The sequence below is a fragment of the Agelaius tricolor genome, unplaced genomic scaffold, assembly GCF_023055355.1.
Source record: "Agelaius tricolor isolate 1412-34295 unplaced genomic scaffold, bAgeTri1.0.p SCAF_2, whole genome shotgun sequence".
Taxonomy (NCBI): Eukaryota; Metazoa; Chordata; class Aves; order Passeriformes; family Icteridae; genus Agelaius; species Agelaius tricolor.
In genome coordinates this window covers 31,067,077-31,093,759 of record NW_027269262.1, presented here as the reverse complement: position 1 = coordinate 31,093,759, position 26,683 = coordinate 31,067,077, and the positions used below count along the sequence as shown (strand labels likewise).

The window sequence follows — 26,683 nt, the reverse complement described above, 5'->3', positions numbered from 1 at the left end:
TTGCTGGGGTGTAATCTAATAAACAAATATTAAGAACAGAATGATTTTTAAATGAGGTTCTTATCTTCAATAAAAACAGTCTCACAGACATAGAGATCTGTAATTTTCTCTGCCAGTACATATAGGAGTAAGGACAGCTTCTTATTGATCAAAGAAAAAAATTCCTCAAACCAGAAGAATAGTCAAGGAAATACAGAAGCTTCTTTAATAGGAAACATTAACCCATCAAGTATATTCCCACTGGGCATAGAACATACAGATATTTAAATATATTTGCGGTTTTATATTTCCATTGGTGTTGAAATTATATCTGTCCTAGAATATATCTTTGTCCAACTTATTTGTAAATTAAATGCTTTCAAGACAAAGTCAATTGTTTCACTCAAACCACAACCATGGTTGTTGGTCAGTGAAATGAGGCTAATAGTAATGATCATACATTTAACTTCATTAAACATAAAAATATTACATATTGACATAACCGAACCTCTGACACAAACAAACAAAAATATCACTTTTGTCATCACCGTCATGATGTTATTTACAAGGCTGTGATTTGAAAAGCCATTCAAGCTTCCCAGATGAATAAAAGAAATACTTATTTAAAGTAAGGGAAACTCACACAGCCTCTCAGAAAGGGAAGAGGATGAGCTCCAATCCTTCAGTCGCAAGGGGATGGGTACCAGCCTCTGGAGTCTGAGTCAGGCTCCCTCCTGGGATGCCACACTTGTGCTTGCTTGAGGCAAAGAGGGAATTGTCTCAGACACCAGTCCAACAGCAGCACAGCTGTAACAGCTGCAAATATGGCTGAGTGCTGCAAAGACTTCCATCGTTCATGGGGATAAAAGGGGAAAACAAAAAGCAATGTTGCAATGTCCTGCCAGGGCGTTGGAACTGTTGCCTTCAAAAGCCACAACCTGAATATTTAAGTTCTCAGCCACTGATTGTTAGTGAAAACATACAGCATTACACAGATTTCACTGTGAAATTAATGACTATGGAGTAGGTAAGAAAATCCAGTAAGTTCCAGAGCCTCATCTGAAAAAAGATTTAACAAAAAAACCCCACCCAATCAAAAAAACCAAAACTCAGCCCACAATAAATGACTCTTTTATGGGCAGTCAATACTCAGACTAAAGAGCCAAACACGTCCCAAGATTTAAGCCACTTAAATCAATATTTTTGTCACTGATTTAAACCAGGAGAATCTTTAAAGCTCAAAAGCCAGTCTAAGTAATGAAGTATTCAAAACCAAAGAAAAACATAAAACAGTTTATAAGTGACTTAGAAGTGCCAGTTGTAAAGTGAGCCACTATATCTTGCCCTAGCACTGCATTTGGCCCTAGCCATCCATTTGTATTTGGTACTTCTGTGGAACTTTTAGAAAGCAAAGAGTCTCTTTTTGAAGAAACAACTGATTTTTTTCACCAAGCTGCTCAGCTGAAACAGTGCTTCATGAAATGTCTGTCATTTTGTCTAACCTTCAGCCTCTTTCTGTACAAACACATGCATACACATGTACCTGTATATATGTCCATGAATGTAAACAAGCCTCCCCAACACTTTCAACATTTTGAAGAGTTAACAGGGATGTCAAAGTGTCAGGTTCACACAAGTTTCATTGAGACACAGACTAAGAAGGTGCAAGGTCATGGTTCCACTGCAGGCCACTAGGAGCTTCTTCTCCCAGTGATAACCTTGAGTGAGCAAAGTGGAAGAAGGGGACTCTGAAAGTGAACTAATACAATTATTTTAAAAGCTCCCAGATTCAGAGAAATTCCCAAAAAGAGGTGCTTTAAGCAGACACAGAACACACATTAATTTTTTTTTTCACAGCTGCTCCAGTAGCTTTGTGGCTCATACATAGTCCTGCTACCTTTAACAGATTTTCAGGGACATAACAAGTTGTGTCATTCGGTGCTCTACTTCCTTTATGAAAACAAGACAGGACCTTTGCTAATGTGAATGATTTGATGGTGCCCTTCTTACCTTCCCACCTTTGGCTTGGGACCACAAAGTCCATTAGCTCATTCAAAAGAAAAAAGTAAAGGTCAAGAGAAGATAATTGCTGACTTATTGCAGAAATGCCAGAGATATACTGCAGATATACACCCAGGAGTGGGTTACTAATAAACAAACAAACAAACAAACAAACAAATAAATAACTTTCTCTAAAATAAAATTAAAAAAAAAAAAAAACATTACTAAAGTTTTGGTAGTGTCTACATCAGTAACTAGAAGAAGGTATTACCATCACATTAATGACTGTCACTTGGATGGACTAGTAGACACTAAAAAGAGAAGAGCTCAAATAGGAGCAGAAAGATAATAATCCAAAAAGTAATACAGTGGGAAAAAAGTGACAATAAATCTACAATACAAACAATAATACAAATACAACAACTGAGAAACACAGTTCTTAAAAATGAGTCACATCTGGAAGGCCCTGATGATACAAAAGACCTGGGGATGACCCAGGCTACAAATTAAAGATTTAAAACTTGTACTTTGAAGCAGGGGAATAGGAAGCATCTATTTTCTCACAACCAGCTCCAATTTTATATTTGCACCAGGACAACCCATAACCAAAGCAACCCAAAACCTCCAATCCAATGCAATCCAAAAACACAATCACAAACAAAAGAAAAAATGAAAAAAGAAAAAGGAGTTCACTAACAGGAGAAAAGAAAAAAAGCTACTTACTAAAACTGACAGAAAGATGGAGGTGGACCTTAGCTACTGTTCAGTCTAATGTAAAGGAAACAGAGGCAAATGAACCCATGAAGTCTTATTAATCTCCAGTCTCCAAGATTTTGTACATTTTCTGTTTCTTTTTCATTTATGCTAGATCACTGGAATTATTTTTATTGAAGTTGGGGAGGGATATTTTAGAAATTTTTTTACTATTATTTAGTCAATAAGCAAGTTAACTTGGTAAGAGGAAAACGAGGTCATATAGTATTCAAAAAGATACAATACTTGTTTTCTTTTTTCCCCCTCCAGTGCTCTGCATTGAAATCTGAAAAGCCCGTTTCAGATTCTGCACGTTGCCATTGCACATGTAATAATAGGACACACTGGCCTTTGATACAATTCTTCTCTTCAGGGAACAAAAGCTTCCTTTGGCACAACTACAGCCACTGCTTGTTGTAGGTTACACATGTCTTTCCAGTCAAGCATGATTAATAACTGTTAAAAAAAATGCTCATGACCCATGGCAAGTATTCTTTCAACTATAATACCAGCATTATGGGCTCTGAATCTCAGTAATTTTAAAATGTGCTTCTACAATGGAACTATAATTTAATTACTTTTTCTGCAGCCTGTTCCATTTTGCTTCATCACTTTGATTGCACCATGCACTTGGCAGCTTATGGAAGACTGCATCTGCCTCCAGGATTATTTCACTGGGCTCTTTCGACATCTGTTTCTGAAAATGACTTTATTTGCAGTGGCATAAAGAATAATCAGAGACTTGTTTAATCCAGATAAATTGGAAAAGAGAGAGACACAGAGTCGGAGTTGGAGACAGGGAAGAGACCAGGGAAAAAGCGAAAGCAGATCTATGCTGCATGCTGCAGAAGACATCAAAATCATCTCTGCTCTTCCTGTGCTTCTGCAAATGTTGTTATCTGATGGATGATATGATACATGAAAAGATGAGTCACGAAGTCAGTTCCTTTTAATGTTTAGGGGGAGCTCATAGATGCAATACATTCTAGCTAAAGCTTCATGCTGTGTTTGATCAGTTTAATAAAATTTTCATGAATTACATTTGCAACCTCATCCACTGAGAATCACAATGCAGTCTGAAATGATCCGTAGCAGTTGACAAAAGCCCTTGTAATAAATGAGCTAAATCCAGGCTCCAGCCTGACCTGACATCCTTCCAAAGGCAGCTACAGCCAACACCTGTTGCCGAGTGCCACTGCACAGCTATGGGCCGAGCACACAGCTCAGCATAACTTCCCAAATATCAGCATTCATGAACTGGGTCACCTGTGTATCAGATGACCAAGTTCAAGGCATCTGTAACATGCCCATGCCTGCCTGAGCTTTGATTCAACACAATGGAAACCAGCACTGTTGACTCCTGTTTACTTTTGTATTATAGATGGATTTGTTAACCCACAAACCATTTAAAGCAGTTAAAGACATGCCCTCTAAAAGACCACAGGTGTTGGCCAGGTTTTATTTAATTTTTTTTGTTCTCTTTGCCTGTTTTTTTGTGGAAGGTGAACATATACTTGTCAAGACACATCCATTGCCTCCCTAAGAACACTGCAGGAAGGCAGCTCTGGCAACAGAAGCAGACAGCAAGGCTTTAGGGACAAAGCTGACTAAAATTCTAAGTGCTAGAGTGCTAGACCATAAGGATAACAAGCAGAACAATTCCTAACATTGTCTTACTTTTGAGAGTTTCAAATCTTGCCTGTCTTGTGCTCCTTTCTTTTTGGAGAATTTTTTCTGTTATTTGCTGGTCTTCTGGGCTATATTGCTGCAGCAAGCACATCAGAAGTTAACTGGTTTGGACACATATATTTCCTAGGAATTACTTTAAGACAACTCCAATGGAGGCCCTGCTGTTCTCAGGAAAACAATGAAGAAAAATCATCATCCCCAGAAGTAACAGGTATCATGCAAACACACAATAACTGGACATAGTGCCCATGCTCTTTGCTGTTATCCCCATGAGAAGGTCACAAAAAGGAAAGACAAAAAATTCCTCCTCTTTCTTCTGTATTGCACTGCCTCTCCCTTCCTCACCAAAATACAGCAGGTGAGCTGAGGACATGAAAAAAATCAAAGTTCCCACATTGTTGATCTACTGACAGGCAATACAGGAAGCAAAACTCCTCTGACAACCAGTGTGTGCTAGTAACTTGGCAAGCTTGACAATCTGCATTTGGAAACTTGGTTATTTTCATAAAAGACATAATCCCCAAAGTAAACAACTCAAACTTTTGGAATGAAACAGACCAAACTAAAAATTTGCAGTTAGCAAAAAGGAAAATAATCATAAGTGTATTTTGCTGATGAATTACTTGAAACCCAGTAGAACAAGGTTCTCTCTGCTCCTTCCTAACCAAGATCCTTGATACCTCTCTGATGTCTGAGGATGAGGTGAAGATTTGATAGAGGATATCAGCTATTCACAGAAGTTCTGTAATCAGTTAATTAGGTAGGGAAGCTGCCCTGAAGAGAGATACGTTCCAGTGACAGAGCATGCTGTGAAAGTCCTATTAAGAGGCTATTAACAATTATTTTGTTTCTTATTTTTTCCTTTTAATTTAGACAAATTTAATTCCTCCCCTCATTTTCCATCTCACAACCTTTGGCTGTAACACAGCAGTTGCACAGGGCCAGTAGCCATGCAAAGAAATTACTCATTGCTTTTCTAGAGCTTCCATGTAAAATGTACACAGCATAAGAGACAGAGAGTCTGACAAGACTTTGTTGTCTTGCCAGTATTACCAAAGAACAAAAGCCATCATGCTTAATTAGCAATTCTCCCTAAAGAATTTGTAAGGATGTAGTGTTAACAGCCAAGGTGAAAACTGGTTTTCCTCTGAAGCACCAGCTAGTGACCACTCCTGGACAATGAGCAGATGCCTGTGCTGCTGGTCAGAGGTGGCTTGGCAGCAACTCTTCCATAAAAAAATGCTCTTAAGAACAAGGTAAGTGTTTGAACACTTAGCTTAGCCACATGAACTGGGAATGAAGCTTTCAAACCACTGGTAGCAACTGAAGAGAGAGAAGCCAACACACTCCCTTAAGCACTGATAATAAAAGCAGTTTATAAGGTCAGGGTCAAGTCAGGACAGGGCAGCAGGAGGGCAAGTGGCTCTTTATCAGGTTACTTAAGAGAACAATAGAGGTGTCAGCTTGTTGCATGTGGTGATGCCAGTCTGCCCTCTTAAATCCAATTTTTTAAGAGGTAGAACTTTAGTTTTGAGCAAATTTGAATAACCAGCTTGGAAAGAGTGGAAATGCAGTGGAAATTGGTTTGGGTCTTGTCACGTGACCAACAGTCCTCACCAGGGAAGAGTTCTCCTCCTGTAACCACAGGTTCCTATCCAGAGCACTTGAGACCTGTCTCAGGGAGTGGCAGGAAGAACAGCTCATGCTCAAAGACATTTCCACTGAACTCCAGCAACAAGAGGAATTCAGTTTATGCAGAAGCACAGCCTGCCTTTAACCCACCAATCCTGTCTTAGGCACGGCACAGAAGCAATTTTTTGAAGACACCACAAAGGTTACACTATAACGTGGAACAGCTTCTCCAAAAGTGAAATCTTTGTGAGGCAGCAGAAACAGCAGAGATGCCTCCTGAGCATCTTGATACTGGCAAGTCTTTAGCTACTTAGCTGACTGTAAAATGGAGTGATTGAGGCTCCTAATTTCAAGCACATAAAGGATCCTGGAGCCTGCCCAGTGTGGACACAGACCTGAAATCTAGCTGTCATGAAACAAAATGTTGTAGTCATTCTATCTTTCAGTACTGAAAGATAGACAGAAAATGTTCAGTCATTCTATCCTATGTATAGGACAGTTACCTCCCAGCAGCTGCCCATAGACACTGCCCAAGGTTCTCTGGAATCAACCAGGTACACCCAACAATGCATCAGAAGAGCTGCTCCATATTATTGCTCTTAGGTCAGCAACAAAGGAGGGTCTCTCTACAGCATACCAACTATTCCTCATCCCTTTCCCCTTGACATGCTCTATCAAAATTAACCATTTTTCTTGTGGCATTTAAGAAAATCTACTTAAAACTGCTTTCTGATGCAATGGATTTTTATCTACAAGGATCTTACTTGTACCTCCTTGAAGTGAAATCAGTTAAAAGTGATTGAAATGAAAATCGACACTGTCAGAGGCAGACCTAGTTTCTGTCTGTGGCTATTCTTCAGCTCAGGAGAGGAGAAGTTATAAGATACAAAAAGAAAATGATCTGTGTGGGAGACTTCACTGTGCTCTGCTTAATTAGCTGATGTTCAATATGAGAAACACAACAGTGTGCACCCTCATGTCCACACATATGCTTGTAGAACCAATGTGCACTGGCAACGGGGTTGATGTATCTTCTGTAAATTGGAATCTGGCACCAAAACATAGCCAAGAGGAACTAGTCTGCATTACTCTGTAAAACAAATCACGATTTTCCCAGACTGCAACAGCCCCAAGCAGATCATCTAAGTTTTCAATTGCTTCCACAAAGTGGAAGCTCTGTCTTTGCAACAGCATTCAGTCACGCTATCTAGAGAGTCTTCCCAGACTGTAGTGTAATGTAAAATCGAGATAATTGAGAGATCAGCCATGCAACACACATATACATATATATCTGTTCATTCTGACAGAGTCCTACACGCATAAAACTGCTTGTATCAGCCCCAACACTCCTCCAGTGCTCAGAGATATTATTCTGATCACATAAAATGCAGCAGCAACCACTATTTCCTCACACAGTCATTCTATACACAAATGTCAGATTATGTATTGTTCTTCCCAATGCAAATGTCAGTTTGGATTGGCCATAGGCTGCAGACGTGCCCCAGATTATTCTGGGTCCCCTATGGAGCTGAGGCACAAATTCTCAGCCCCTCGCAGGATGAAAAGCCTTTGCCACAGTGACAGGCAAGGGTACACGTGTCTTGCCTTTCTGGCATGGAAGAGGCACAAATAAAATATTAAGTCCATGCACTTTTGACCCCTAAACTGCAGCACCAAACAAAAGCAGGGCAGCACTGCTGCAGAAGTACAGTTTCTGTGGATATATAAAATTAACGATCCAGCTTCCCTGATCTGTGAGCACAAGTGAGTGCAGACTGAGAGGTCACAGGGGTGGCTTTTCTGGGCACAAACTGGACCTTTCAGGAGGATATCAGGCATCTAAAAACCATGTAAAGGAGAATAGCACAACACTTGGTGGGCGACTTCTACAGAGAAACACTCCTTTACAGTTTCTACAGCAACCTGTTGATAATCAAAGGCTGATGGTAGATGTCTGTGAAATAAGAGGGTGAAAACCAAGGCAATATAGGAAAGGATATATCAGACATACCTGATGTGTTAATTGTTTCCTTCTGTTTCCCTTGATTTCCCTGTGTTCTAAATAGGAAAGGTGGTGAACCTGTCTGAAGGATTTACTGGGCTTTACTGATAGCCTCCACAAGGCTCAACTTCACAATTTCTCATTGTGACATATTTGGTTAATGGCAAAATTGAAGAAAAACTATGTAGACAGTCTGGAGATGTTGAACCTAATAATTTTAATAATTTTGTGTGTTTCTTGGCTTTGGTGGTTTTTTTTTTTGTTTTTTTTTTTTGTTTTTTTTGTTTTTTTTCTGAAGTCTGAGAGGCATAAATTCTGTTGAACCATTAGGACCTTGGAAAAGAATTACACAGGTAGTTTGTTATTATGGTTAGCTAAACAAAAAACCCCAAAACCTCCAAAATCACATCACTGCCTCCCAGAGTATTTCTTCAAGGATGTAGTTTTACAGCCTGAGGCACCATATTTTATATGAGGTGGGTATGTGTTAATAGAGGGATATCTGTGATGACATCCCCAAGCCCTAGGCAAACTCTCCTCACTCTGAGCCATGCTGCCTGCCTTCTTCCCTGCCCTAGGACTCTGCCAGCTAGTTCAAGGGGCTCAAAGCCAAATATTCCGAATTTCTGCAAGGTGCTTTGTTAAGAATTCCTAAAGGAAAATCTAGTCTAAAAGTCCTATTTCTGTTACCTAAAAATATGTCAAGTATCAGTTGCAGCTGAAAAACAGTGGAAGCCAGTTTTTCAAGGAGTACAGACAACCAAGATACTGAAATGTTACTGTACTCTTAATAGTAATAGCAAAAATAATAGCAAAACAACAGAGAAATGCAAAGCTGACTAAATACTTAAGAAGCAGTACTTTTCAGGTCATGCAAACACATAATCCAAGTGGTTTTATTCTCTGAATCACAGAAGCTGATGTAGAGGAATATTTACAGCTTCCACGCTCTCCTCCCTCCCCCACACACCCCCTCACATCACTCCCCTGTTGCTTGTTGACATCCTGGCACTTCTGAAAATTACTGTTTTACCATCCAACTTTTGGAAGTAAATGCAAGACTCAATGGATCTTACCTCCTCCTTACCAATGGACTGTTAACACAACCTAGCTGGTTTGACTTTTAAGTGCAGACTGAATGCACTAACAGCTGCAGTCTTTCAGAAAATGAGATCCACGGTTATTAATTTTGTCACCAGTGTCATCAGACCAGTTTCTTACTTGTGGTTATGAAATTCCTTTCAGATGACATACTTACAAAAAAAAATTAGGAATCCATGTAGTGGAGGATAAAATTACTCACATATTCTAGGAAAATATAGGCTTGTAACTGAGACATGTAGGTTTGGCTGGAAGCAAATTTGTGCACAGCCTTTTACAAAAGGCATCTTGTTGGTCTCTCCCTTAAGTAACTGAGACAGGCTGCTTGCAAGATTTTCATGAAAACAGCTCTTTCATGGAAAACAGAGTTATTCTATTGCTGTTTCCTTCATAATTTTAAACAAAGAGTCTTATTTTTTGCATGAAGGACATTCCAAATCCCACTTTCCAATTTTAATCACAAAACAGTTTTGCAGCATGTATTAGAATAACAATGGCTCTTCCCAGAGAAAGGTCTTTGCTGGATGAAGTGGCAGCTAGCAAATATCATGTAGCTGGCAGAATACCAAAGCAGGAACCCATGGCCATGCTCTTTCCCTTTCCTCTTTTCAGATCTTGCCCAGAGCAGTTTCAGTCTGAGCTTTGAGGGACAAGTCCCTTTCCTTGGCCTGTTCTCTCCTTGCTTGAACATAATTGCACTTCCCTGGACTGGGAGAGGAAGGAGTTGTGTCTCCATATGGAAGAGGGACATTGTCCCCTGTCCCTTCACCCCACAGCTAGCAATGATTAAAGACAGGCATGTAGCCCTGCACTGAGCACACACACTACAGAAAAAGGCAGAGTTACCCTGAAGCCCAGGTTCAGATGGGCAAAAGCCCATGCCTGGCGTTTCCTCTGCTGGGTGCAGCCAGAACATACCGAAACCAGTCCAAGCTCTAAGGTGCAGCTGAAGTCATCAACCAGCTACGCCATTTCCTACACTGCTGCTGTGCCCCAGATCCTGCAGAATTCTGGCCAAGCCCAGGCCTGCTATTTAGACCTATACATCCTATCATTGCCACCTCAAGACTCAAAAACTAACAGCCCTGTGTTGCAAATTCTGCAGCCAATGAAGACAGTAACATCCCACAGACTATCTGGGGACTTACTGAGCTCAGACCAAGGGCACCAAGGCCTCCACAGCTACACAGGATCAAAGCAAATGGAAACTACAGCAAGTTCTATATGTAGGCTTAGCAGTGAGAGCATTAGTCTGCTTTCTACTGAGGGTTAACTAGATCAATACTGCAGGTTGCAGCCAGCATGGGCTATGGAGGGACAGAAATATGCAGCTCTTGGATGCTAAAGCTCTGCCAATGCAACCTTCCAGGCCAATATATGGCCAGAGCCACCTAACAACCAGAAGCAGTTCACTGTGCTTACCGTGTACAAGCTATAATGTGTTCACTTGATATTCAAAGCTGTAAACACAGCAGGTGACCTTAGTTTCACTGTGACTGAAAGTATACAGAACTGGGTCTTATCCTTGTAATATTACCTTGAACTCTGAAAGGTGAGCAGCCATTTACATCTTTAGTAGATTAAAAGTGCTGCCTTCATTTGAGTTTGTTTTTCAAATAAATTTAATTTTGAGGATTCTGTGTCCTTTCTGTTCTTGGTATGTAAAAAGCTAATCCACTTATTTTCGTACACATCCCTGCTTTAAGGGGCTTTATTTTGACACAAAAGTGTTGCACATTTTTTGTGACAGAGTTACAATTTATCATATACTGGCACCAAAGAAGATTAATCCAAAACCTTGCAATTCTGGAGAAGTTAAGGGATCACTGTGAACAATGGATCTAGATCAACCACTGCTTGTCAGCTGTTAGACAAACACCATGTTTTTGTCCTGTTAGTAAATTGTCTGTAAAGAAAATAAACTTTTTCCAAGTGTGTTTGCCATTCTCTGGCATACTGGGTTTGATTTATCTAGCTCCAGGTTTATCCTGAACTGTTCACAGTGAATAACAAACTGACTGGACAACATATAGCATCTGGCATTCAAAGACGGCTGTGTGTGCACCCAACTTGATGGTTTATCCCATCATAGGGCAATCTGGCTTGAATTAACATTACAAAATAGTATTAATCAGTTTAATACAACCTGTTTTACAAGTACCTGAGGCACTGAGAGATCAAAATAAAAAGTTTCTAATTTAACAGTTTGTTTAGAAGTTGCTGGTTTCAAACTGTGGCTTCATGCATAATGTAATTACCTTTCTAAACACTGACAACTCTTTAAATGTGGCCATGAAGCTGAATTAAAATTTCCACAGCCACAGAATAAAAAGTAATTTCAAATTAATCAAACATTCCCCCTCTATGTATATGTGTGTGTATATATATATATATTTAAATATAAATAAAAATAAATAAATAAATAAATAAATAAATATATATATATATATATATATATATTTAAAAACTGTAAGTGACCCTGAGCCAGTTACAGCTCAGACTCTCAATCTCCTGGTGCCAGAGCAGGCAAGCCCACGTGCACGTTGTACATCCTTATCTCCTGTACACATGCTATTACTTTCACATCCTCAGCAGCCCCTTCCATAACCTGACAGACAACAAGGAATATTTCATTACAAGAAACTGCTTTGTTTCCGTATACTATTTGGGAAGTGACAGATAATGTTTTTTTTTCTGACAATTCCCCTTTCTCTTTCATTAGAAAACTCCTAAAAAGGTGCTGTCACATCAGAACAGTGGCACTGCACACCTTCACCCTGCAAAAATGAAAGCAAGAGATACAGAAACATGTCATGTGATGACAAATGTAGTTTTAAGAAGTCTTCATACTTTTTTTTTCTTTTTCTGCTTCTTTCATGCAGTCCTCCATCCCCTCAGTCATGCTGATGCAACCATACACTATACAAACAAACTGTACTGAACAAAACTGTACTGAAGTGAGAAAAGAAGATTAGAAAACCAAACCAAACCAAAAAATAAACCCAAAGTCTGGGTCTGGTTTGTAGCACAATCCTACAATTAATCATCCAGCACATTAATCATGCACAGTGGAAGTAGGTGAAAAACAGCACAGGAATGGTGCCTTATTAAAACAGCTTTGCTGGCTGAAAAAGCACTGCTGTAACTGCACTTGTCTGTACAGAATGGATGGTAGTGAAGAATCAGATGCTACATTTTTCCCTAGTCATTTTGCCCATTTCTAGCTGGCCAGGGTTAAAATTTTCTGCTGTTTTCACATGACCACACAACAGCTGGCTATTTGTTTGTAATTCCTTGCTGGTTCTCAATCATGCTGACCCCCTCCATGAATGGGGGGAGGACATTCTGGAGCTGAATGTCTCAGCAATGTGCCATGACCTGCCTTTCTGGTGGCAAAACAAGGAGTGGTCATTTCTTACTACTGCCAACTTCATCACTCTTAGAGCTGCAGTGATCACCATTAACCCAATTGGAAAGATCCATCAAATCACAAGGCTAAATTAACCTGCAGATTTTCTTCAGCAATTCACACATCAAAACATAGGCGTGATCTCTTTTCTTTTGAAAAGAGCAGCATACATTATTTTCCAGTAAGCTAAATGAACAATATGGGCTGAAAAGTCAAGAAAAGAAAAACATATTTACAGTGCCTTCTTATATATTAATTATAACTCTCTAAGAAAATGAAAGCTTTATTGCAAACACATTTTGATTACTGAATGAAAATGTTCTTTCACATTTCAAAAATGTTTCAAGATCCCCAGAAAGAACACAAAGTGTAACCCTTACTGTTAAAATTACCACCTGCTCATCCTTAGAGAAATGGTACACAAAATGCTTATAGTAAATTTTAATGCAGTAGAAATGCCAACACTATTTCTCCAAGACAACTTTTTCCCCCTATTTTAGAAAAGCACTTGGACCCAGATGTTAGCAGGTGAAATTCAGCAGCAGATGTCCTATCAAAGGCATGCCAAGTAACTTGAATTTATTTTAGTGATCTGCTGGCACTCCAGTGTAAATGGCTCAGTGTTATTAACTGAATTCTCCTGGCTCACCTGGAATGGATTTAAACCCATTTTTGTCCTGCAGGAAGAACTACACAAGAGTAATCTGATTAGTTTAGATGCTCCTGGAATGAATAAAGATGATACTTATATTGAAGTGTGTGGCAAGGAACAAGTACCAGCAGCAGGTTTCCTGCTTTTCCCAAAGACACAAAAGCAAACTTTACCATCCTGTTTCTATGCCCGCGTGTCTTTGCACAACCATCTTATTCCGACAATTTTGCTGTTGTGGTTTTTGGAGATGGATTGAAATCAAGACCTGAGCTGGGAATGCCAAACTCGGAAGTGTTGCTTCTTCCTAACTCTGCTGACAATTAGAAGTATTTCCACCAAAGCCCAACAGAAAGATTTAAGCTTCAAACCCGGGCCTTAACTTTATTTCTATTTTTATACTCCATCAAACAATATAATTACCATGATTATATTTTAATAATTTTCAGTGCCTTTCCCATTGCAAATAAGGCTCTGCAAAATGTTAGCTCCTCACTAAGTATTGCTAGATCAGGAATGGAGTATTGCTCTGGCCAGTTGGAGAGCATATGCCAGTGACCACAAAACCACAAAGATCTGAGCAGCTAAGGATTGCATGCTCCTAACATCTCCTAGTGGTCCTGCTGTCCTCAGCAGCCCTCTGATCCAACCTCATGACCCACATCCTGCCCACTCAAACAAAACCTGCATTGACACTTGTTCCTGGCTCTTGGCTCCAAACTTTCTTGGGCTGCCTTTGGCAGGCATGGTAGCCTGGTGGCCTTCTGCCAACACTACCTCTGGACCAACATGAATTTTTCCACATCTTCAAATCTGGACAGACACTGCCTGTCCCTGCACAACAAACCAGAGAATGATCATTATCCACCACTGGCTTGCACCCTCCAGACTTGGGACAACAAAACATCCAAAGCTCAGCCTGTCCCACAGCTGCCCCCCAACCCTTCTTGCTGCTGTCACAGTGTTGGGAACCTTGGGGACCAGAGCAGTCTGGCTTGCCCATGGCCAGTAGCCAAAAGGGACAGATAAGCCTGGCCGCACTTCTCCCTTCTCACACTGCTCAGAGTCAGTTCTGATCCCAGTGCTATCCTTCTCCCTGCCACCCTGGGGCAGAGCCAGCAGCAGAGTCTCCTGCCTCCAGTTCATCTGATTTACACACAAGACTGTCATTTCCTTTCCTGAAGCCATCCTTGCTCTTCATCACACCATTTTCAATTCCTAGATTAACTTCTCTGACAACATCCTCATTCATTAGTCGAAACTGATTCATGTCCTGAACACTGCTCATCTCATGCTCAAAGGGAATGCTGGTCCTCTGGAAAAATGGCTGCAATGATGTAATTTGGGACTGTAACACAATATGTATGAATAATAAGGCCAAATCAGAGGCAAAGAAGAAACCACACATCTGGCTTTTCCTAACTTCTAAGAGCTTGTTTCTGCCACTTAAAAGTTCCTTTCATGTTGGTTTTCAGTGCAATGCTACATACTCGTTGTTAAGCACTGACAGTAGGGTTAATGCCACAGTGAAAACAGATATAAAGAGAGCCTCTGTCTTAAGAAATATCCTTTCAAGCAAAAAAAGAAACCCTGTGGTCTCAAAGAACCTCATGATCACCTCCCACAACCAGCCAAGTAAAATCTACAGGCATCACAAACCTGAACCACTACTAGGGGACACACAAGAATTTCTTCATCTGGAAATAAAGCTAAACACAACTTAAGTCTATATTGTTACCAATAAGTGTGGCAGCTCTTACAGCATAGATATTAAATCCCTAATGTTCAACCAGCCTTCATTCATAAACACAGTCTGGATTACTTTGGTTTTCTTTCTGAGCAAAAACTTGCACTGTAAGCCTCCTCAGTATGGAGGCTATGCCCTAGCATTTACTTCATTAAGCTTCATCATTCTAATCAATAGCACATCCACTTTTGTTCTGCTTTACAATTACCATCATATAACATCACATACCAAGACTTTTTAAAATGAGAATCAGAGCTGCATGCAAAAGACCAATACAAAAAAAAAAAGCAGCACTACCTTTGGTTCTTCCCTCTTCTTCCTTGCAAGCCTTGCAACTGCTATGCTCACTGTTTCCCTTTCTAATAAGCACAATTTAAATATGCGGAGAATTTTAGGCACTCAAAAAATTCACAGATATGTTTGAGCTTCTCATTATAAAGGGTCACTCTATGCTAAATTAAAAAGGACTGAATAATCATTTATTTTGAACAAAGACTCTTTGTTTTCTGAAGTTGTTGCTATGCACATTCATGTGAGAATATAACTTGATCACAGGAAACAAGAAAGCTTTATAGTTTGCATTTTTTTTGGCTTACAACTACAGTCCTGTTCAGAGTGGTCACAAAGACATCACTTGATTTTTCACCAATATTAGTAATGAAACAATCTTTTCTTGCTAATGTTTAGTGCTGCACAATTAATATACAGCTGCAATACAAGTGACATGTCTTTATGGGTCTGGAAGCCTGTTTTTTGTATAGTGTTTCTTGGTGTTCCAGATGCCAAGTGGTACCAGCCATAGGCAGTGGGTGATGGTTTACACGTCGTGCAGCTGTGCCCCTCCACAGCCAGTTCAGAGCGCAAGCCACATCCCAGACCTGCCCAGGCTGTCCCCAGCAGCCTTTTATTTTTGCATTTTGGACACAGCATGATGTCCTCCATAGCATAAGGCAAGGCTGCCTCACAGAAACCATGCTCTCAGGGCAGATTTGTGTCATGAGTGATATAGCTGGGGGCAGAGGAGACCTACTCAAACCCTGGGAGACATCACAGTGTGCTGCTGCCATGCTGTGCAGTTGTGAGCATGCACCAGCAGCCAAAAGAGCTCTCTGGCCTCAGACCAGACCTGGGACAACCCTGGGCATTTCAACAGCACAGACTTCATCTGCAGTCATGTAGGTTTAAGTATTCACTTATAAATAGGCCTTAAGCTAAGGAAAATTAGTTTACCAAGTGTACTTTGCTTAAGAAAAAATGAAACAGGCACATGAATAGGTGAAGTCACTCTAGAAGCTGAGGCAAAACCCCCCATACATTTTTTGCTGTTGCAGGGGTTTTTATGAAGACACTCAAAACCTGGGAACAATATTATCTGTTCTTTGACCACAATGAACCACCATCTTCATTAATGCTATAATCAAAGAAAAACAGCCATCTCTGCTTTCATCCAGTTACTGCTGTGCAAACATGGGAATCTGAGGCTGGAGAGGCAGGAAGAATTCCCCAATCCTCTTCCCAAAGAATCTGTGCTAAGAGTCTGCTTTAAGATTCCCAGGATGTGAAGGTATTGTCTTGTTCTCTACTGGAACATGAGCAATATGATGTGAGGCACCAAAGTGGCTCAGTAGCTCAGGAACAGCAAGCAATGCAAATAATTTCATAAAGCAGCACATACAGAGAGAGTCTTTTTGCCATAGCACAATATCAATGACTCTTTGAATGGAGCACTTTTCATCTGTCACTGATCTATAATTCACTTTTTGTCACCCTGCATTATCATACAGTTAACTTCATCCATCAGTTATCCTCATCTGACAACAGGTTGTGGTAATGTTGCTTTTTACATGTAAGGAAATAGGGTATCAATTAAAAACTTGGAAAGGACTGCCTATCTGAAGGACTAGATGTGTTTTTCTGGCATTGTTAATACTAATTTTCACTGAGTGTATGTATTTAGTGACGTTGTCAGATGTCAGAATGCACCTAATTTGTTCACAGAAATTCTGTAAAACCTTGAGAACGTGCAGACCACAACAACCTTCGTTGGGTCAGTGGCAAAGTAGTGTCCACTCAGTTAAACCTCAAGCACAATTCTAAGTGTGTCACAGAGATGATGTCAAGTGAGCATTTGCACATGAGTTTTGCTTGTGCAAGTACAAGAGAGGCCATAACATGATGCCTTTACCCTATGGAGACTCTCGTTCCTTCTTATTTCTTCTGCTTAGACTAAAACATGGATACAATTTCCACTACATAAAACTGCTTTGTTCACTTCTAAGCTTTGTAACAACTAGAAATAATGTCAGAAAAATAGAGGTACCTATTCCATAACATTTAGAAGCTTGAATTAAAATCAGCATCAGTATTTTCTGCCCCCCAAGCCCCCTGTTTCCAGGACAACAGGGAACTAGAATAATGTATTAAGTCAAATTCTCAGGATGTAAAAAACAACAACAAGGCTCTTGCTTGCCTGATTTTTTGGCTGTTCAGTTTGGTTCTGCTCTGTTAAGCTAGGATGAAATCACAGCAAACACTACACTAACTCTTCTGTTAATCAACAGCCTGCTTCGCAACTGCACTTTTCATTCCCACAAGAAGTGCTGCATTTCCACAAAGTATCACTTGTAGTAAGGCATTCAAACATGCTAATCGCAGCTTTGCCTCCCAGGGAGATGTATGAGCTTACTCTGAATGAGTTAAAGGCTTCTCAGTTGATTTCCTTTTGTTACTGTTATTACAACTTTGAAAAAGTAGAATTTGTTTTACTTTTGCCAACTTGCACAGATCCAGCTCAAGAACAGCGATGACACTCTGATACACTTTACCAGGTTACACATAACCCAGTTAGGTTAACAGTGTCACAAAAATGCAGAGAGGAGGGGGCAGGGAAGAAAATTTCTTCAGATGTCTGTTTTTTTCCACATTTAGTGCATTGGCTATGATGGGAATGGGATACAGAAGTGACAGTGGACTGTGCAAAGCAGATGTGATTGTAAATTGCAACATATGCAAATCCTCCAGTATAGCTTCCTATAAACCATTTTTTGAAATGATCCTCACTTGTATTTTTATTGAGTATTTCAGGCTTTATTCCTCTGCTTCATTTTTATTCTGCTGCTGGGTAGTTATTCAAAGATTGAAAAGTTCAGTCACAAGATAACAGGATTCAGCACTTGGTTATTGCAAATTCCTGTTTACTGCAAACACTGACGTAAGTGAATAAAGAATCTGGGTCAAAAAAGCACAACAGAGGATGCTACCTGTCTTTTACTGAATAGCAGGCAGCTGGGAAATTGGCAAGCTTTAGCATAAAACCAGTGTGAAACTGCTTCAATTAGATGATTTTTTTTTTTATAAAGACATTTTAAATGTTCAGCCAAAGTAAGGAAAGTTTGTGTTTCCTATTGAATTAAGATTTCACTTGCCAATAGAGCTAGGCATCTGTGGCTTGTATTTTTGTATCCACAGAGCAGTGAAATTCATCTTGCTAGGAACAGCAGCACTGATTGTGTTGCTAAACAAATTAGCAGGGGACTGGACCTGTAGGTCTGGGAAGAAGCACTCTTCAGAACAGTTGTCCACTGCTACACAGAGAAAGAGAGAGAAAAGATGCTGTGGAGAACACATTATTAGGATACTTCCTGGGAAGAGATGCCCCAGGGACATTGCTGCTACACTGATAACATATGATAATCTGCTTGGAAGATTCTAGGGTAATATTATAACAAGAATAAAATTGATGATGCAATTTTTGACCATATGTAAGTGGTGGGAGATTGTACAATATTAAGAAAAAGACATAAACCAGGCCACTGCATGAAGATAATCTCTGAAATGCATGAGGAATAAGTTAACAAGGCCTGGAGAAAAGAACACAAAGGAAGAAGAGAGCCCCAAACCAATTTACAATGAGTCACAGTTCTCCAAAATAACACATCAACCTAAAAATATATCCAGTTGTCATCCAAACAATATGGCACTTTCTGAACCAGGTCTTGAAAAGAAAAAATGGTCTCCTGAAACTGAGCATTTGGATGAGCCTTTTTTCAATGAAATATGGGAATAATACCTTTAAAACCAATTTCAACAGATGAACAGACACGATGATATGATGTTGCCTGTTGAAGGTGTTGCCCTTTTTGAAAATGTCACACATTGAGAGCCGAGGGCTCTTCAGAATTTCACACCCACAGAGCACATTATGCATTGTTAATCTGCTAGTTGTATTTGTACACAAATTTTGTCAAACAAAGCCAGCAGAATTGTTTTTTACATTTCTTTCCTGAAAATACATATCCAAATTACATATACAAAGCCTTTACTACCTCAATCTCACTAGATATTGTTTTCACTGGGACTAATAAAAGTCTAGAGTAAATTAATTTATCTTATTGGTATTACTGCATGGGGATGGGAAAGGCAGATTAGGCTCCAATTTACAGTACTAAAAATAGTCAAATACACTTGCTGTAGGCATTTTAAAAATAGAATCTCATTTTAAAAGAAAAGAAATATATTTTAAGAGTTCCTCTAAATCCACACTTTCTTGCAAATTTAGATTTTGAAAACTTGGATTAAACCCCCAAGACTCCTCCAGTGGAAAGCACCAGGAACTCAGCTGTAAGAATAAATGGTAGCCACATCAATGGTAATGGAAATCGTAGGTAAATTAATTGCCTACAAACATGCCTTTATTGTAAAAAAGGAAGTCAGGATAAGATTGATTTGTTACAATGTAGATGTTAGGTGTTACAGAGTCCATTAGTGAAATAAAAAGTTAGAGTAAATCCATCACTGTCAATTAAGATGCATTAAATGTAAGATTGCTTCTGGCATTCTTACACATGTAAAGACATTTACCTTTAGGCTACTGTTAGTCAGCCTCTGTGTGTGAGCATCAGCCTGCCATTGCAATGCTCAAATAAGATACACACTTTAATCAGCTGTTTTTCTCATTTAAAGATTAACTGCTAAGCAAAAAGCTATGTCCCTATTGCTGCTTTAGGATGTATTAAAGAACTCAGCAGCAGGACTGAGCATTTTTGCTTAAGCATTGTGTGCTAATGTCCTTTGTCCTGCTTTCTTCTCTGGTCCCTTTCGCAGCAAGCAGCTCTGAGCAATGAATCATCTCGATTTGTAGAAGTTTCATTGTTTGCTCCTTTTCAGAGGCTCATGCTGCTTCATCTTGTTCTAGATCTAGGTGTTTCTACCACCTCCAAAGATAAGGTTAATAGGTTTTTGGAACTCGCAGAAAGCCTCGATGCCTGTCAGCTCCCACTCCCACAGCTCGAAGAGGGGCTGTGTCAGCCCAGGCTGCCGCACTTGAAGGAGGCGCCCTCCCTGCCAGCTCGGATGGAGTGTGTGACAGCCCAGTGTGAAGAGGGACCCTGACCTCCTGCTGGCTTTGACACACTTCTGAAATTCCCTAAAACTTCTCTGGATGTCTTTGGGCAGTTACTGTCCTCATGAATCCCAGTCCTACTGGTTGACCAACAGTGACAGACAGACTGTTGCCACTGCATGATTACATAGATACAGGAGCAGAAAGTAAAGAACAAGAACCCACCTTTTCCTGTAGGAACACAGGCCCATTATCAGTACTAGCCCTGCTATTAGAGGCATCACCAAGCTTACATAGGGAAAACAACCAACACTGTGGGGGAAAAGATGTATTTCTCTAAATGCCATCCTCCTGTCCTCTCCCATTCCTGCTCACCAGCTTTGAAGAGGGCAAGATACAGCTCTTTGTGAATTCACTGGGCACACTTTCAGCCATCTCAATGAATGAATGGGATGGCAGGAATAAAAGAATTGTAACATTTTGTTCTATACACTGAACCTCAAAGGTCTTGATCTCAAAATGTCACTGGTCAGAGATGTCCAAATAAATATGCTTCAGAAGAATTTTAACCTTTTATAAAAAGGTACAAGTACTTTCTAAGGATATACGTCTTCAGTGCTAATATAATATATATAAACAAAAACAAATCCGGCACCACAGATGGTCTTTAATGACACGTAATTTACATTACAAAAGCAGAATTGGATGTTTATGGACCTGGCAAAGGACTGAAAAAGACTGCTTTACCTTCAAACTGCTACTAAAAAAAGCCTCCATTTCCATAGATGTGTCCCAATGCACTACCTTTTCAGTAATGAGTGCTAGAAGATCTAATCAGAGACAGGTGCCTACTGAAACACAAATCCACATCCAGTGCCTCCTTCAGACAGCAAAATTCACCTCAGTAATTTCCCTTTTTGCAGAGAGCAAGCCAACTTTAAGTCCCTCTTGAACTATTAAACTAGGGTTTAAATGAGACTTGGGAGAGGTATTGTTGTTATGTTGACCACCTGCCTGAATGCTTAACTTAGGTATGAAGTAAATCATACAGCACACGTGTCAACAAGCCTTGTGATCAGTGGTGTCAAAGGCTGACAATACATCTAATAATAACCAGCACAGGCACCTCCATATTCAGCACTCACTGCTAGGAGTCAATTATCCACCATCTATTCAAGGGCCTTTTGAAGTCCTTCTTGTGTTACTTGAAAATGAAATTACACCAGGTCAGGTCAGTTGAAATGGCTGGATTTCTTGTTGGCTGAAGTCCACATCTCCTTTTTTCTTTTTTGGCCGTATGTCGATGCTAGCTGCAAACTTCTAGTAAAGCTACAGTATTGTATTTAATTAATTAATTATTGATTAAAAATAATCTTTCAAATACAAGCTAGCATTCAGGGAGCTCAGAAATCCTTGGGATCAGTCAGTTTTATTTAGCTTTGGCACCAGTGATTCTACCCAGAATTTCTCTAAGCCCAAACTTTTAAGGGCAACTGCTCCTTGAGTGCCCTGTTACAGCCCCTGTTTTCAGACTGCTGAAGTCTGCCATAAACCTCAGTGAGATGGGAAGTTCAGGACCCTAGCATCTAAGCTCCAGAACAGGGAGCACTGAGTGAGCTGCCTCAGAAGTGCTTTCACCTGGCTGTCATCCAGCTTTCTTCTAATCTTTTCAGTTTCAGCATCCTCCTTCTGATATAAACCCCACATTATTCCCCTGCTTTTCTCTTGTTACCCATTTAGATTACAAAAACTGGCTTTTCTTTTCAGCTACCTATAAGCTGATCTGACATCACTGTCAGAAATTCCCATTCCACATAGAAAATCATCACAATTATAAGCTTTAATATTTCTTTAATGAAGAAAACAATCCTGAGAGATGAACTGCTTTGTTAGGACACGTACCTGGAAATATCTTTATGTAAGTAATCCTTCCATCAGGAGTGAAGAAAGATTTCAATTAAATAAAGGAACGATGCAGCTGAGTGGTGATATTCTATCAGTGAGCACAGGGGCATGTGCCCAATCCATACATGTTGAAGAAAACATGATGTCAGAAAAGGGTAGGATAGCCAACTGAAGGAAATCTGCTGCAATTCTACTCTGTCACTGATCTAGGTGATCCAAGGTGACACTGCTCAATGTCCCCTCCTGTAGGCATGGCTAACAGACTTTTCTGTTCAAGGGATGGAGAAATCTCTTGGGGACACATACTAAGAGGTAAGTTAGGGTAAAGATAGAGATGTTACAACAAAGGTCCAGAAAGAGAAGTGCTCAGAAATCTCAAAGCCTCTCCATGACATCAAATGATGTCTTGCTCTGCCTCCTGGTCAAGGCCATTTTGCTGTGACTAGCTGAGAAGCAGTTATATCAACACCTTTGAAATGAAGTAATAAATTTTGGGTTGATCATCTCTTTTCCATTCCTTCCAGATAGGAAGGATCAAAAATATCAATGATAAAATTTGGAAGTATTTTATGTCCTCTTCCCTTGCCCAAGAAAGTTTAAGACTGAGTCTTAGATGAGTGGATGATGGTTCAGTTAAGAATACATTTGTATTGAAAAACAAAGCACAACCTACATTTACAGTAAGAAAAGTTACTCCACAAAGCTGTGAGAAAGTAAAACAGCAAGACCTCATTGGGGAGCTCATTTAGAGAAAGCACAGCAGGATGTGTAGCCACAGTAAAATAATATTCAAAAAATCTGACCTAGATAACAGTATTTCTTAGTAACTAGAATTCATTAAAAATAACAGATTAAAAATGCACTGCACAGAATTCTTTGAAGCCTGAGTGTCACACTCAGATTAAATAACTGAACTTATGTGAAAATGAAAGCAACTTTTATTTTTTCCCTTAACAGAAAAATAACAACAAAGAAAGCTGTGAGTTCTGCTATTAAAAAGAAGTTAATAATAAGTCAGAATATGAAAAAGAGCTCTGACTTTGTAGGGTTTTATATAAGTGAACACTGTCTTTGGCTATGAGTGAAGCTGACAAGCTCACAGACTTAAGTGCTGTGGGATATCAAATACAAAAGCAAAACTCAGCATAAGTCTCAAAGTTTCATACTATAAACCTAAAGTATTTCCACATCATTTTAGTGAAAAAATATGATGATTAAGTTATGCTGTCTCATGGTAGCAGTGTATCAGAATGTGTTAGGAAACGTCCTTTCCTACTTTCCTGCTTCTCCCTGAGTATTACAGTAAAAATCTTCAGAAAAGGAATCTTGGATGTGTCCCCTCACAGGAAAGAAAGGAAAATCAAGCCCTTTACTCCTTGAGAAAGCTTCTAAGTTGTGCTGAATAAAGCCCCAGGTTACTGCTCCATTTCAGGAAGGTACTTCAATGCATCTGGACTCCAAGTTAAGCATGTGCTTAAGCACTATACTAATGCCAAAATGCCTTTCTACATCAAGCCTACATTAACCTTGCAAGTAGAGATGGTTTATTTTAAATGCTTTACTTTTGTATAAGCATGAATAAGGATGAGACTCATGGACTTACAGATTATTTTTTTCTGTAAAAATAACATGACGCATCACAAAATACCTTGTAGTGTAAATTCAAAACTTTAGATCCCTGCAGAAGGTCCTCTGGAAATCTGAAAGATACTCTCCCAAACCAACAAAAACAATAATCAGATCTCTAGTTCACAATTTGCTAAAAAAAGGGGAAGAATTACAGAAAAAAAAAAGCCTTCATTCTTACCACATTTGACAAGTTTGACAGTTTCTTAAAGATTACTTCAGAAGCACCTTTGAATTGTACAACTCCTTTACAGCTACTGACTGCATGGTTAGTCATTTGTCATATGAGAGGATATACTTTTGCCCTGAAGCAGTTACAGGAGCAAAACTAAGATATTATCTCTTAGAAATCACTAAAACAATGTAGGTAAATGAGTGTGCTCCATAGTTGTTGTTATTTATTTACTACTTGTATTTAGTATTAGCTTTCTAATTAACCATCAAAGTTTTCTTAAAAAACTCATTAAAGGAGCCGAATAAGAAGATGACCAGTTACCAGCTAACAGAGGGCTCCTTCATTCCCTGAAGATAGCAAAGCACTGGTCAACCATGCTGCAGGAAAGGAATGGTTCACTGCAACTTCTCCATTCGGGACTTTAAGCCCTCTGCAAAGCAATTCCTACTGGATTTAACAGTGGTGACTGAAGAGGTCGCTGGTCCTCCCACCCTATTCCCATACCATTCCACTGCCAGAGTTAAATCTGATGAGTTAGTGACTCCAAGTTCCCCGCCGCCTCAGCTCACGGCTGCTTCAATACCAAATAAAACCTGAAGGTGAATCACACTGCCCTCAAGCTGGGAGCTGCAGTGGCTGGGGAGCAGGCACACTACTTTTTGCTATTTTTACCTCAAGGATAAGAAATTCCAACAGAGGCAGGACAAAGTAGATGGCAGTAACTTCTTAAGCTGCCTCAGCCTGATCAATGGAGCTCTTCAATCACAGTCCACAGAGCAAAACCCAGCCTAGTTCCCCATCTGCTCCATGTAAGTAAGTCACCTACAATAGGATTTGCTAAAGTATATTGGGATTTGCTTTCTTTTGTTGGCCAAATCACTGACAAATCTCTTGAATTAAACTTTTTATAACTCAATTTCACCAAGCAGATGAAATTTCTTGGACAGTTCTGCTCAGTAAAGCAGCAACATGGACGGCTTTGGATCTTGGGCAAATTTGCAGAACCATCAGAATGAAATCTGACTGAAAGAACTTTGTGTGTATTTTGTAACTGTACTCTTGCATTTTAGAGCTGCTATTTTGAGCCCTCACAAACTGTCATCTTGCAGGGCCAGTAATCTAGAGAAAAACTCGGTATTTTGGAATGAGTGCTTCTATCTGGCATTTTATGCACATTGGCACACAACTGGCACTTATTCAAGTGTCTCTAGTGACAGCTATTCCCTGGCAGTCATCTGCAAAATCTCCCTAGCATTTCCATTCTTACCATCCAGAACCTTACATTATTTCACTGTGTTCAGACTTTAGGCCTACACGTTAGGTAAAATTGCTACAAGGTCCTCCTGTTGCTTTGAAGATCTCTGGCAGCAGCCTTTTGCTGGATGCTGATTTACTGTCTTTGGTACCTGGCATTTCTGCATAGTTTCCATCATCTGGAAGTTCAAGACATGGTTAACAGGCTGGATGGCTAACACAGGCTATGCTGCTTTCCTAATGTCAGAGTGCACGCTGCCTTCATCCCCTGCCCAAGAGCAGAAAGGTAACGTTGCTCCCAGTTTTTACCTGATTTCTTTCTACTCCAGAAGCTTTGAAAAAAAAACTGTTCCAAAACATTTTCCTGTTTTACTGTTCATTCAGAATCATGATGCTTTTTTCCTAGATGGATGTTTCTCCACTGTATGGTACAGAAAAAAATCATTCCTCCCTTCCTGATGTTCCAAATAGCTGATTTGGGCTCTACATTAACCTCTGTAGCTAAACTATTTAATGCTTAATAAGGAAGTTTCTTCTTTCATGCATGAATGTGAAGTTTCCACTTTTAGACTCTTGAGCTCCAGAAAAGAGCACAGCTTGCTGTTCCTTTATAATTATTTACTTCATTTCACTTGAGGCACTTCTGGGAGGAACACTTCAGTACGACTTAGGATCTTCAAAGCTAATTTACAGGTGAAACTGACACGAGCACTAAAAGATGGACAACTGCAATATGCCATGACACTCCAAGTAAATGGAATTATATTAGGTAAGGAGAGTGACATTTCAGCTCTGCAACAGGAGCTTGTTCTTTGGGAAAGTGTATCTGATCTCTAATACACGAGGGGAAAATCAGGAGCAATGTGAGGACATTGGATGGAATGGATTTACAGCAGTGACAGAGGAGAAGATGACTGGTTTTATAGAATGTACTTAAAAAACTGAAGCAGCCTCTAGGTCTCCTCTCCCCAAACCCTGAGCCTGCCCTGACCCCTAGGATGTAATTCAGGGGGAAAACAAACAAACCAAAACTACGACTCTCACCCTTTTGTTTTTCCGAAGATTTTGTTCTGGTCCTAACAAATAGCTAATTTTCACACAAAGGTCAGCAAACAGATAGCCAAACATCATCTGCATTTCCTTGAATTCTCCTTTGTTTTTTCTGTTGGGAAATACAGGAAAGTCTGTCCTTACAAAGACTTCCCCAAATCTGTACTTGGGTTGTGACTAAGTACATGCAAGCCCCAAATTCAGTGAAGCAGTTCAATTTATATTTTCAATTTATATATTCAATTTATATTCAATTTATATTTTTACTGCTGAGCTAAAAACTCACCTCATGAGTCTCATTGAAATCAGATGGATTTAAACACATATTTACTTTTACACAAGAGAGACAGACTTAAGCATTATGTTCAAC

At 39.7% G+C, this 26,683-nt stretch overlaps 1 protein-coding gene across 16 annotated transcripts in view; it reads right to left on the bottom strand.

Moving 5' to 3' along the window:
- The window catches only part of LOC139604172 (poly(rC)-binding protein 3-like), a 500,787-nt gene that overhangs the window by 70,919 nt on the left and 403,185 nt on the right, over positions 1–26,683 (bottom strand). The window lies entirely within an intron of this gene.